The 14,713-nt window shown below is 31.2% G+C and overlaps 1 long non-coding RNA gene across 14 annotated transcripts; it reads right to left on the bottom strand.

Moving 5' to 3' along the window:
- Positions 1 to 960: 960 nt before the first annotated feature.
- On the bottom strand, positions 961 to 14,320 carry LOC108338005 (uncharacterized). 14 transcript variants are annotated; one of them, XR_008250441.1, is made up of 9 exons: positions 13,945 to 14,320; positions 13,125 to 13,790; positions 12,407 to 13,042; positions 12,228 to 12,305; positions 9,385 to 9,551; positions 2,064 to 2,745; positions 1,703 to 1,883; positions 1,455 to 1,616; positions 961 to 1,308 (listed from the first exon to the last, which is right to left on the bottom strand). It is a non-coding gene; the product is annotated as an uncharacterized LOC108338005 (long non-coding RNA). The 14 variants fall into 14 exon arrangements; XR_008250443.1 differs by having other exon boundaries at positions 1,455 to 1,883; positions 2,064 to 2,127; positions 2,252 to 2,745; XR_008250442.1 differs by having other exon boundaries at positions 1,455 to 1,883; positions 2,064 to 2,127; positions 2,238 to 2,745; positions 13,945 to 14,319.
- Between the last annotated feature and the right edge of the window lie 393 nt (positions 14,321 to 14,713).

Raw genomic sequence — 14,713 nt, 5'->3', positions numbered from 1 at the left:
GATTTATTAAGAATCATATGAGAACCACTCTTATATTTGTATTATTAACAAACTGGATTCTAATTTTATTTTCATGGCTTGAATTAGTTTTGCATACTTTTTATAATTTAACTTATTAAATGATTTAAAGTATTAATTAATTATTTTACACATCATTTTATTTTTAAGTTGGCTTGATATTTAAAAATTATAATTTTGATAAAAAAAACCTTTTAAAAAATTTAACTTAATTCATTCAACTCAATCCAATATGTTCAAGAGTGAGTTGAGTAAGATTAAATTTAATTTAAAAAAAAATGCATAAATCCAATCCAATATTTCCTTAGGGTGTTGCATAATAAGTTTATCAAATCCTACTCAAATGCATGAAGCATTTGTACAAACTTCAACATAATTTTCTCAACAAGCATTACACAAGAGGTTTTGTAAAGACAAGCATCAACAGCAATAATAAATAAATGAGAAATGAGAGAGGAACACTTATAGTAAAAAAGATGAAGTCTTGAATAGTGATTCATAAGGTTTCATAGAAAAACAAAATTATGGGGAAGAGTAGTTAGCATAGAAATATGGAAATAAACTATCACATCTATACGGTTATAAATTAAAAAAATATATAATAAATGGGACATCCCATAATAAATTTAATTATATATTGACATAATATAATAAACATAGTCATATAAAATAATAATAATATGTTTTTATTTAATATATTCAAAATTAAAATTAATATAAACATTAAATTTAAATTTATTAAAACAAATATATGATATAAAATAACTTAGGTCGATGTTTTTCGCATTTCTAATTCTTCTCTTAAAAGTCAACGTGTTTTCTTGTATGCTGGAAAGCCTGGAAAGTCATTCTTACATTTCACATCCAATCAATTTACTTATAAATTGAACAGATTCAATTGAAATAATAGTTCAAACCAGAAACTTTTAGAAAGAGTACATGTAAAGGGTATGACTTCTAAACTAGCTCATTGACATTTCATACAGTACACAAGTTTCATAATCTAACTAGATCTTCACCAAGGGAAAAATTAAAACTTAGAAACTAAAAGGAATTAGATACAGAGGAGGGGTTATCCCAATTGTCAACAACTGAATTTGGTGAAACAGGAGAATGAGGCTTCTTCAAAAGTATAACTTCATCACTCCTTATATCCAATATTTCTGTCTCTTCCCGAGCACCAAGCCCATCACTCTTGATTCCTCTTAAGATCTCCACCACCTCATCCATGCATCCTAAAGACCAATTTTGGTATGTTTAGAGGTGCATCCAAAGACAAGACTGATTTTTCTATCAAAAATAAATAATGGCACCTTTAGGAATTTGATTAAACCCGAAAGCAGCTTATTGAAGGAAGCATGGAAATAACAATAATTGTACAAACAATATATTTCAAGACAGCAAAAAAAAGATTAATTGATTTAAGCCAGTTGTACCACGGAGTTTCATTTCATAGTGTGCTAAGTGGAAGATTGCAAAGGTTGGTGGTGGTGCAAGCAACTGATCCAGCGGTGCCAGACAAAACCAGTCTTGGTGGTGGTGGTGCTTGAAGGTGCAATGGTAAGGTGCAGTGTAGTCATCCAGGTGCATTATAAATCCTAAAAAAAAGAAGTTACCTTAAACGGATGTCAACATTGAAGGTAAAACGGATGTGGCCAAAGTTATCTTGTACTTCTGGCCGCACATATTTTTGCTTGTAACAATCAAACATGCCCTCCTCTGCATGGTTCTGTCAGACTATGTTGTCAAAGTTTGTTGTATGTTCTGTCAGACCTTGTTGATGACAACTGACCAAGTTTAATGAAAGTTGGACCAAGCTGCAATACAGACTCTCTTAACCATGAGGCAGTTTTCCTCCTGATTTTCTAATGAATGTTAAAAAATTCTCAGTTCAGCTACAGCACAAAAACACAAACAGAAACATGACCAAGACCAATTTGATAAAATAAAACACTAATTTGTTTCCACCACCTAGGACTACAAGTCAAGTGAGAATGGAAAACAGTATTTTATTTTTTTGGCAACAAGCAAAATTCAGAACCTACCTGTTTTGCTTCTGTGAAGCCTCTCATATATGCCCATTTTGGGTTGTCCAACAGAATCCGAATTCTGAAAGAAACAACAAAAGACCAAACATCAATAGACCTCTGCCAGGAGCTGTAATATATAAAATTAATGAAACTTGAAATTTCTTTCTTTGAAAGGTTTCCTCCCAAAACCTAGTTTTTGGAACCTCTCCATTCCAAAATCTTTCTCCCATTTGGTCATTAATTCATCTTCTTCATAAATACTCCTCCTTGATCAGAGCCATCAGCAACTATGTCATCACCAGAGTGCTTGCCAGTGTCCACCTCTTCTCACTAACTTTACTTGGGGTCTTCCTTGCAGCACCGCCGGTACTTCGTCGGAGACAAAGAGCATTGGCAGTTATTTCACTGAGAACAAATTTGTTCTTCAAAAGCACTAATTATTTTAAATTTCTGATGATTGACTCTCAAACTGATTTTTCTCTTCTCTTCTTTCTTTGCTTTATTTAAAAATAAAATTGTGATAATATGTAGGTGTTGGTTTGTGTTATATTGAAGGAGAAGATGAATGAAGCAAATAAAAGATGAGATCTAAGTTTTTTACAAGCTGTAGTTCACTGCTCCTACGAACTTCTCTTGATTTCTTTTCCCTCTTTGCTATGTAACCTTGTTTGCTGCTTTCGTCCTTCACCTGGGTGTTCTTCGATAAAAACTATTTTTTTATATATCATAAATATTGAAAATCGAGTACACATCTTAAAATAACATTGATTTAAAATTTCAATCCTTAAGAAAATTCCCAAATAACACACATTTCTCGTCCTGACCATTTCCAAATCGAGTACACATGCATATCTCGTCCCTAACCATTTCCATGTCAATCGAAGATAACCATCCAAATAACAAACAAGTATTTTCAAAGGGCCCATTTTTATCAAAACATCAATTTTACCAAAGTTTATTACATTGGTTATGCCAAACATTCTATAGAAAACACTCAAGGTTGACATATTTTCGAACATCACAGTGGATACATCACTTACTCAACAGCGAACAACTTTTCATTTCAAAATTAAGATTCAACAAATAAAATACCAGCAAGGAGAGATTAGTCCCTCGTTTACATATCATCAATTCATGGATAAAGCAATAGCCGTCTAACATTTATTACATCACAAAAATGTTCAGTTAACATTACTGCTTTGGCAAAGAAATATACTCATCACATGAACTCACCAAATCCACAACTCTCCACATGTAATTATTCATTCATTCAGTTGTTCATCAATCAAACACACCCATATTCAACATTTCCAACATTAATTGAAACTCATTCCTTCTCTAGCTTCTCATGCAAAAATTATAATTCATTCATATTTATACCCATAATTGTCTAGGCATAGATAAATAATAATTCAGTTTAGCAAAGATGAAAGGACATACACAATCTACAATTAAAATTTCTAAATGCTGAGGATTATGTTCCAATCTATTAACAACTCAATTCTTCACTTTTCAAGTCTCTTATATATAATGAATTGTGAATTAAAGACTTGACTTCTTAACTTAATAAGTGGTAACCAAAGTAACATTACTAATCATCCATTTCATTTAGTTATCTATTTCTCATTTCAAACTCATCTTGTATGACCATCACGTGGGTAAGCTTCTACACATTACCATAATTTTTACTTATCATAACATACTACTTCCCAAACTTATTTTTATACACTAAACCACCAAAAACTACTACACGAATACAATAAATATTCCTACTCAAAGCATTCATCAAAAACACCATATATCCATCTTTAAAAAACAGAACAAGTCATAGCAACTATTTATGCTCTAAAATCTACACCAAAAACAGCATGTAACAATTATTTTTCTGAACAGAAACAGCAAGCTAAATACAACCAACTTCACATTTAATTCTACATCAAGACAACATGTGCTCTCTGCTTTCTGAAAAGATATAAGTTAAAAGCTTGTTGAGTAAACTTCTAGGAAAGATAGGTGTGTCTCAATAGACAACTTAAGTATCTTATCTTTCCTTAGCTAAAGTGTTCTCCAACAAATTTCACAAATCTCATCCATTTGGATACATCATGTTTCTAGCAAAATTTAATATCTTACACTTTAAAACACTTCATATATCATCACTATATTGGCCAACAATCAATAAAATCTCATACATAACAAAACAACAATTGCTCAAGTATATTTTCCAAACAACAACCAATATTCATGTCCAAGTAACAAGCTCGTATCATCATCTTTTCATAGAAAAAATAAAGAGACATGGTTTAGCTCCCCTTACCTCTTGATGAACTACTTTGATCCTTTCTCTATGAAATATGAACAACACATTCATTCTCTACCCTTCAAAACCTTCTACACTCACAAGAAAACCCTTCAAAATCTCTCACAACCTTCTTTATAACTCAGATCCTAACCCTCAAATCTCCTTATCTGCTACTAAATTCTTGTTCTCTCTTTAAAAATTTCACTCCAATAATGAAAAACTTCATGTTCTCACCCCTATTTATAGTTGAAGTTAGGATTATTGTAGCAGTATTGTAACAACACTGTAGGTGTACTACATTTTCCTGTAGCTTGTACTACATTTTTATGTAGCAACACGTGTTTCACGAGATATTTTCATTGTAGCATCGTACATATTTTACTGTGCATTATTCGTATTCCACACTAGTATTATACGTATTTTACTATAGCATTATACATATTTTTCTACATTATACATAAGATTTCCAAAACATGATTTAGGGAATAAAATTTTTAAAATATAATTTTAGGAATAATTTTTTAGTTCAAGAGTGATTTCAATTTGTTTAATTACATTTGATAGTATGAGATGAACTGTATTTTGATTATGATGTTTTGGCATGTAGCCTAAAATTTGGTATTCAATTGATTCTCCATTTAGATTTTTGTTGTTAATTCTAATTTTCGTACATACATTGTTTTTATATTTTGACATTTAGTTTTGTTCAATTTTAAGTACTTTTCTGAGTTGATGTTGTGTTAAATCTGTATAGGTGGTTGCTATTAGAATCCATTGTTGAAGGTAGCTTTAGAAGTGTCCTTAATTTTAGATTGTCGTTTGTTAGAATTTGCTTATGCTATTTTGGTTTTCATTATAAATTTAAATGTGCATTAGAGTTTCATAATAGGTTTGATTGCATTTAGAATAGGATTTATTAAAAGCTGAATTTGAATTGTATTGTAGTTATCCAGTTAATCATTTAGGATCTTGATATTATAATAATTGCATTAACTCTAAAACTTTTTATACTTCTTTCTTTCTAAAACTTTGTGCACTTTCGGTTTGTCTACAACAAACAAGAAATCATGGTATTTTTCATTTAATGTTTATGAGCTCTTTTTTTTTTAATGTTTTTGGGTTGTTCTTTCTCTTGTTCTTTGAAAAAAAATGTTTTTTTATGTGGAAACATATAATCATTTAAACTTAAATTTCAATTTTAATATATATGTTTTTTTGCTATGTATTAACATTATCCATATTAATATAGCTATACAATAAGTTCCACAGGATCTTATTAGTTGGGGAAGGAGATTTTTCTTTCTCCCTCTATTTGACCCGAAAACTTGGGAATTCGGTTCAAAAGGTTTGTCATCAATTTATTTATCTTTAGTACTATAATTTTTTGTTTCAGTCAAGTATTGCAGGGTATCATCAAATTTAATGAGACTAGAGGATTTTAATTGCACAATTATACATAGAGTAAATGCTCATACAATAACCAAACATTATGTGTTTTCCAAAAAAAGTTTTGATAGGATCGTCTATAATTTTCCTCGTGCAGGATTTTCACATGATGAGAATGAAAGTGATAAAGTAAGTTTCTTTTATTTTGGTTAAGTATGTATTGAATTTAGGTTTATTGAGTTGAATCTATGTTACAATACTATGCTTAATTCAGAAAGCACCAAAATTTGGTGATGAGATTTTTGCAAAATGCAAAATTGATGTTTCAACAAAATGGACAGATCCATATCACCCACAAAAAGATGCTCCATTCAACAAATGAAAGATTATTGATTTGACTAAGTTGAAGTTAATGAAAGAAGTGTCTTTTTCACAAAGAAATTTTCCTCAATATTTCAACAAGAAAGGGGTCAACTTAAACCAGACGAGAGCTTTCCAATCAAATCTTGCAGTACGTATATATTCGGTATAGGATAATACATATTTGCTTAAGTGTTTTCTTTTTGTTAAATCCTTAGAACATTGATGAAAATGATCTTAAGTTTTAGAGCCAAAAATGTTGTAATTAAGTTTTTGTACTAAAGTTGTGTTATGCAACCAAAGGTATTGGATGTGTGTCTGTAGTTGCATAATTGTAGTTGCATAATGCAAGTTTAGAAGAAAAGCTTAATTAAACATTTTTGTTTTCAATAATAAGATCATTCTCATCAATGTTCAAGGATTCAACAAAAAAACACTTAAGTAAATATGTATCCCTATACCGAATATATAAGTACTGCAAGATTTGATTGGAAAGCTCTCGGCCGGTTTAAGTTTGGCCCTTTTCTTGTTAAAATATCCATGAAAATTTCTTTGTGAAAAAGACACTTCTTTCATTAACTTCAACTTGGTCAAATCAACAATCTTTCATTTGTTGAATGGAGGATCTTTTTGTGGATGATATAGATTTGTCTATTTTGTTGCAACATAAATTTTTTATTTTACAAAAATCTCATCACCAAATTTTGATGTTTCAGGAATTAAACATGGCATTGTAAAATAAATTCATCACACTAAACCTAAATTGAATACATACTTAACCAAAATAAAAAAGACTTACTTTATCATTTGACTTTCGTTTTCATCATGCAAAAACTTCGCAGAGGAAAATTGTAGACGATTCTGTCAAAACTTTTTTTTAGAAAAGACATAATGTTTGCTCATTGTATGAGCATTTACTTTGTGTATAATTGTGCAATTAAAATCCTATAGTGTCATTAAATTTGATGATGCCCTACAATACTTGTTTAACAACGTAACTGGAAAAAAAATATGCATTGAATTTTATCTACTAAAAATTATAGTACTAAATATAAATAAATTTAGTATAAACCTTTTGAATTGAGAGAAGTAGCAATCATATTGCTATCATCCCCAAGTTTTAGAGCCAAAAAGAGGGAGAAAGAAATATCTCCTTCTTAAATAAGATCATGTGGAACTTAGCTGTATTAATATGATTAATGTTAATATATAGTAAAAGACATACCTATTAAAATTGAAATTTCCTAAATTTAAATGATCATATGTTACCACTTAAAAACATTTTTTTTCATCGAACAAGAGAAAGAAGAAAAAAGACCCACCCAAAAACATTACAAAAAAGAGAACTCAGAAACATAATAATAGAAAAATAATAAATGAAACATACCATGATTTCTTGTTTGTTGTAGAACAACACAAAAAAAAAACGGTAAGAACAGCCCAGAACGATGACAAACTGAAAGTGCACAAGTTTTACAAACAAAGAAGTATAAAAAGTTTCAGAGTTAATGCAATGATTATAACATCAAAATTTTAGTTAATCCTAAACTCTAATGCACATCTAAATTCATAATGAAAACCAAGCAAATCCTAACAAACGGCAACCTAAAATTAAGAACACTACCAAAGTTACACAATGGACTCTAATAGCAACCACCTATACAAATTTAACACAATATCAACTCAAAAAAGTACCTAAAATTGAACAAAACTAAATGCCAAAATATAAAAGCAATGTAGGTACGAAAATTAAAATTAACAACAAAAATCTAAATGCAAAATCAATTGAATACCAAATTTCAGACTATACAATGCACAAAACAACTTGCCAAAACATCATAATCAAAATACAATTCATCTCATACTATCAAATGCAATTAATCATAATTGAAATCACTCTAAAAAAATTATTCCTAAAATTATATTTTAAAAATTTTATTCCCTAAATCATGTTTTGGAAATCTTCTTATAAAAATTACTTTAACAAGGCATCAATACTTAAAGTAAGGTCCACAATAAAATAAGACATGGTTTGCAAAACTATAGAAAAACTATAAAACAAGACATGGTTTGCAAAAATAAGATTGAGTCCGAGAGTCGATTATGCATTGAAAAGGTATTAGTACCATACAATGTCTGTCCAAAAGCAATATCTTTAATTAACTGTACGAAGTTGACGTGGTTTTCAAAATCGTTATTTTTCCAAAAAAAAATAACCACAAGATAATACAAAGGATCCAAAATCAAGGATACGTAGTCTTTTTAAGACTCTTCATTGGAATTCTTCATACAAAATGATTTTGGAACACGATTTGGATTTTAGGGAAATGAACTTTGGATTTTAGTGAGATGAACCTCACAAGACCTCATCTTGCTCCTATGTATTTCCACTTTTGGATAATAAGCACTAAGGGAACGACTACACAAGTACTCATACCGTTATTTAATATATTTTTATTTTTATTTTTACTTTATAATTTTTACTTTCTATTTTTCGTTTTGTGTAATTATATTATGAGAATAATATCTACATAAACGTTTAAACTAAATTATAGAAATAGTAATTATATTTGCACTAGAGTTTAATATAAAATAAAAATAATATTTACCTAAGTATTTTAGATGAAACAATAGTATTATTTACATAAGTATTTAATATAAAACAACAAAGTAATAATAATATTTACATGCGCACTTAAAATAAAATTACAAAAAATAATAACATTGTTATTTATATAATCATTTTTAAAGAAAAATATAAAATAGAAAATAATTTTTTTTATAATTTATAGTGACTGCTGAAAATATTAAAAAAAAATTATAGTTTTATAATTAATTTTTTTTTATTTAAGTAAAACAATATTCATACAACAATAAAATACTAACAAATCAAACATTTTATTTAATTATTTATATACAAAGATGTTATTAATAAACTCTAAAGCCATTTTTTATAATTTTTTTTGTAATTTTATCTTTTTATTTTTGTCTTTTATTTCTATGATTTTATTGCATATATTTACTGTTTACAAACAAGCCCAAGGGAAGAAAGGGACCAAACAAAAAAGAGAGAAAGAATAGGGTGCCGGCAATCCAGGCACAATGAAGAAAAAAGGTGCATGGATGAAATATAGGGGTGTATGATCCCACAGCCCAAATCCCTTTCGATTGCGTGATCTTCAACTATGTGGTGGTTTGGTTCTTCAATTTGAGATACATTGAAACACATTTCAAAATGAATCTAATCCATAACTCATGCAAATACTAATTCCATAGTTCAGGACATACCTCTTGAAGCTCCCTTTAATCCTCCCCTTTCTGTTCAGACTCTTCTCTTCTAGATTCCTTTTCTTCCCCTTTCCTCTATCTTCTGTTTCCTTTCTGCTTTCCTTTCTCTATAGCTCCTTCCCTTTTTGTCTTTTTTCTACCACCTCCTGCTATGAATCCAAATGAATCTTGGAAAATAAAAGGCAATGCAATGAATTAAAAATTCACTTGAAAGTAGAGAATAAACCAGAATATTAGTAAGAACAAAAAACGTGTGCACTATGTATGTATTTGTACATGCCAATTTGGTAAAAAAATGAAATGCAATTAAATTGGACAATGAAATGTTAATGTGAAACAGTATCGAAATAGCATCCAAACTAGATTAAAGAACCTAAACTAACGAAAACAATAGCATAACCTAAACTACACATGGTATGATTCAATGATGCACAAAACTACAAAACATGCATAATACAGTTGAAGAAACCTAAATGCTAATCATATGGAACAAATGATACAAGAACCTGTAAAACAAAACTACAAAGCAAGAATAGAACATTACGTAAAAGAACAAAATCAAATGAAAAGAGAGTAGAAAAATTATTATCTAAGCTAAAACAAATCTAAAATCTATTTAGCAAATACAAAAATCAAGGAACAAGCTAAAAACATAAGCAGAAACCGAATTCAGAGGTAAATGTGCACTGATTTCAATGAAAAAGTCCCAAATGCTCTTCAGGAAGACATCTTGTGAAAGTTGAAACCCACTTTGGAATATTCTTGGTCATGTTTCAGAACCTGAATTGGCAATTCTCACTTATTCATCCAACCAATGCACACAACACCTAACTCAAAAATTTTCTTTCACTCATAGTTAAACAGTAGAATATTACCAAGAACAGAATCCAAGAACCTACCAAAACAGAATTTATCATGTATAATTCGAACCTATAAAGAGCAGAATCTAAGAATCATTCCTAATTTCAATTCATCCAGAAATCAGAAAAGAAAGCAGCATATTAGACTAAGATTCAGAACCTAATCTATACAAATTACAACTGTTGAAAGGATTTTTTGTCGTGCATAAAGTTAACAAACCTTAGTCCCCACTAATGTAGTATAGGAGCAACCACAGACTCGGTTAATTAAATTTTTAAATGTAGAGTTAATTCCTATATTATTTATTTACTAATTAACTACTAATGCAGGGTGGGGAAATAAAAGAATGAAATTAAAAAGAAAAGAAACTAAAACTAGAATCCGATTGAAGAAAAAAAGAAATGAAAAGAATGTAAAATAAAAGAATGTATTTTAATAGAATATAAAACCTAAATTAAAATGATGAATGAATGTGTAATGGTTTAATGCAAGAATGCTGTGTATTTATATGTATCTACAAGTAAAATAAGATGCAATGTAAATGAAGGAATAAATGGAACCTTTTAATCCTAAAACAGAACCTATGAATGCTATTTAATTCTAGTTTCTTAAATGCTCGTGTAAAATATATATGACATAATACACTAATGCAATTAAAATGGACCTATTACTACTTATGTACACCTAAAACATAACCTACAACTATATGTACCATGATTAACTATGTAAAAAGAAACAAGGAGTTGAATCTGGAAATTGAAACTAAAGAAGCCTAAAAATCCTATTCTATATTCACGTTCTGGATAGTTGACAATCAAAACAAGATATCAAATAAATTAAATTAATGAAAAAAGAATTTGAGTAACACAAAAATCTAAACTAAAATTATGATAATCACCAATTCACAGAACTGAAAGAAATGGAATGTGAATATAGGAAAAGAATAAAAATTCAGTGATGTAAAACATGCAACAGGAACTAAAAATTGAAATACAAGAATCACAAACTAAAATGAAGATCAATTCAACAACAAACACCTAAAACTAATAAGCAAACAATGAATCATTGATTAAAATCAGAAATCAGAATTGGAATTGCAAAGATTGGTGTAAAGAGTGTTCAATTACATTTCAGGAAGACATTATGTGAAAATATGCCCACTTTGGAGTTTTTAAGTCCATTTTCAGAACTTTAAATGAGTAAAGTCCACTCAATTCACCAAATCACAGCAAGTTCAATTCGAATTCATGCTTTTAATCAATATCAGAGGCAAAATCCAATCAAACCTATTCTGAAAGTCTAATGCACATTCATAATGAAAACCAAAATATCAAAAGCAATCAAATGCAATTAAACGAATTGAAATCACTCTTAACCTAAAGAAAGCATTAATATTGAATGAAATCAAAAGTAAATTCAGAATTCGTAACCAAAACAGAGTAATCGCAAACAATCGAAGTTTATTAAGAGAAGAAGTGGAATTAAAAGTATAACGCTACCGAAAGAGCAATGCTGAGACATTCACGGGTTGTCACCACCGTGAATCCACGCTTGAACAGTTCAAGAATCCAGAAAAGTACTCTACGAAAAGCTTTATAATCAATCACGTTATTCACTATGGCTGAACAGATATCATAGATCCTTGGAGGATATAACCTCTACGTCAACAAATTAGTATCTACTAGAATGTACTAGTTTAATTGCTCTTCATTTTCACTGTTATCTTTCCTTCATAGTATTAGTATGTCGAGAGAAACTTTACTAAACAATAATTTCTGGAAGTACCCAGGACGTAGAAGACTGCTTCATTGAAAAAGATGAAATTTAACAAAACAAAACACTGTGAAAGGAGCAAACTTTAGGTTCAGTGACAGAAATTGAGGAAGAGAAATATCTAACAACTCCAGATAACGGAAACCAAACATAAAATAGGTGTCATCCATTTTTTTTAAGAAAATAAGCTATGGCAAAAAATTACTCACAGGAATTCCCAGAGCTTCGGGATTGACAGGAACATTGAAGGGCTCAGCTGCATCCATCTTCATTACCTTCCTTATAATCTGTGCAGAACAAACCGAATGCATTATTATAGTTGACAATGTAATGCTTGGAAACAGCAAACAAAATCAAGAAGGGCGACTATATCAAAGCTTCAACAAACCACTAAGGAAGCATCCAATTCCTGCTTATTATATAGGGATTATGTTGAGTGGCCTTTCTTTCTTTTGGGTGGATGACCTCAGTGGAAGCTGACAATGGTTTGCTTGTGTGCTCCGCATTTGATCCCAAAACCTTTGAAGACTTGATTTTTATGCTACCAGCTCTCTTTGACAGATTACTCAGTTTCATATCAGGCAACGAGTTTGCACTATCCTCCATCCTCTCGGCACTCAAACCTTGTTTTTCAAGGCCATGCTGCTGGCTACTCTTATCAGTATCGCTCTGTGTGGGAGCATCAGATGAGGTGGGTTGGGAGTCCAACATTTTAGGTGTCCTAAGCTTCACCTTAACACGCCCAACCGATTTCCCAATAGCCTTATCAATGGAACCATCAGGATTTATGTTAGCAAGATTGAAATGCTGATCCGTCCCAGTGGAAGAAGGCGTGTCATCTTCCATTCCAGAGTTATCTTTATCATAACCAAACTCATCCAAACCAGAGGTTTCTTCCTTGTTTTGACCCCACCATTACTTAGGTTATCGTTAGCACTCATTCCATAGTTAGTGGTACCTTTTCACTTTCCTTTCTTATGCCCACGCTTGCGCTTCATGTTCTATCTTCAAACCAAATACCACCCTGAAACAAATTCAAACAAATTAGTATGATACAGAACTCACACGTTCTCTCTACAAAGGAAAAAGAAAAAGGGAAAGAGAACCTTCGACTGCTTTCTTCTCCATCCAATGGTCCCTCTTTCATCTCGCTCTTCAATCCTCCGATCATCCTCAAGCTCTTTGCCGATTCAAGATCTATGCACGTGCCTCTAGTTGCTCTTCACGCTCCTCTGGATAGTGGTACGAGCCATTGAAACTCTTCTCTGCATCACTCGTTCTCGCTCAAACCCTAGCTTAAGAGTGCTTTAATCGAAAATGAGCCTTTCTCGAATGAGAGCTTCTCCCTACACCACCACACTCTTCTTCTTATACCACCACATTCCTTATTTACCCTTATATTTAACCCTTGTCATATAGTTAAACATCGGTGGTTAAAAAATTTGCTTTTTGCTCTAAATTGATATGCACCCCCTCAAACGGAAATTACATTTGCTTCTCCTTCTTCACTCACTCACTGTGCTATTTCTCCTTCACTTCATTGCGTGTTCGTGCTTCTTTTTCTTGCTCGTGCTTCTCTCCTTGTTTGGAGGTAGCAGCTTCCTAAAAGTGGTGGTAGAAGGTGGTCCGGTGGTAGTGGTGCTGGTGGAAGAAGAGGTTAGGTGGTGGTGGTGCTGCACCAGCGAAAGAAGAATATAAAATCCTTCAACGGATATCAACATTTGTCTAAGGGAAAACAGATATCCCACATCCGCTTTGGCCTTTCGCGGGTTCTATTCAAAACAGCAGCAACACGAAAAGCACATCAACACGAACCAGAGCACAACCACAACAAACAACACACATTCAAAGCAAATAAACTACCTACCATGTGCAAAAAATTAAACTACCTTCCAAAGATACAAATAAGTGGTGAAGAAAACCAACCTCGATGGAGACGAAACCAACCCCGAAGCAACTCTGCTCTACTCAACGCTCTTCAACGCTGCTCCTCAATGCTCCTCCACACCTCAAATCTACCGCCAATGGAAGCAATGAAAAAGAAAAAAGAAATGGGAAAGAGGAAGATCAAAACGAAAATGAAAAAGGAAAGGGAAGGAAGAAGAAGGGAGAAACGGAAATGGGAAAAGTGAGGAGATGTAGGGGTGGAGGTGTACAGCTGTGCACCGGAAATGGAAAAAGTGAGAGAAATGTGAGGGTGGGGTGTAAAGGTGTGCAGTGAATAAAGGACAGTAAAATTAGAGTTTAAAAAAAAAACAGAAAACTTAATTGATAAAAATAAAAAAGTTTTAACCCAAGGATCTTTCTGGAAATAAAAAACTTTGGGGAGATACAGGGAGAAAAGAGTGGTGGTGTAGGGAGAATCCCTCTTCTCGAATATATATACTCCAAGTAACAGCTTCTGCCCAGCCAAAAAGGGTGCAGTTCACTTAAGCCTAAGGTGCAAAATGGCCTAAATTGCTTTCTCTTAATTCACCACAACTTTAAAAGAATATATATTATTAGTTATTTTATTCCAAAAAAGAAAAATCAAGTTTAAAATGACATTAAATTACTATATTTTTTACTGCATTTTTTTGTTCTATATAAATCTCAAGTCTTTTACTCACTTCTAATAAATAAGACGCAAACAATAGTAAGAATATTAGAAATAAATATAATTAAAATTTATAACGAACTCAGTTTTAGACATATA

This window comes from Vigna angularis, chromosome 7 (genome assembly GCF_016808095.1).
Source record: "Vigna angularis cultivar LongXiaoDou No.4 chromosome 7, ASM1680809v1, whole genome shotgun sequence".
In the NCBI taxonomy this organism is placed as follows: Eukaryota; Viridiplantae; Streptophyta; class Magnoliopsida; order Fabales; family Fabaceae; genus Vigna; species Vigna angularis.
Note: the sequence above shows the minus strand (reverse complement) of the source record. Positions and strands in the feature narration are given on the sequence as shown.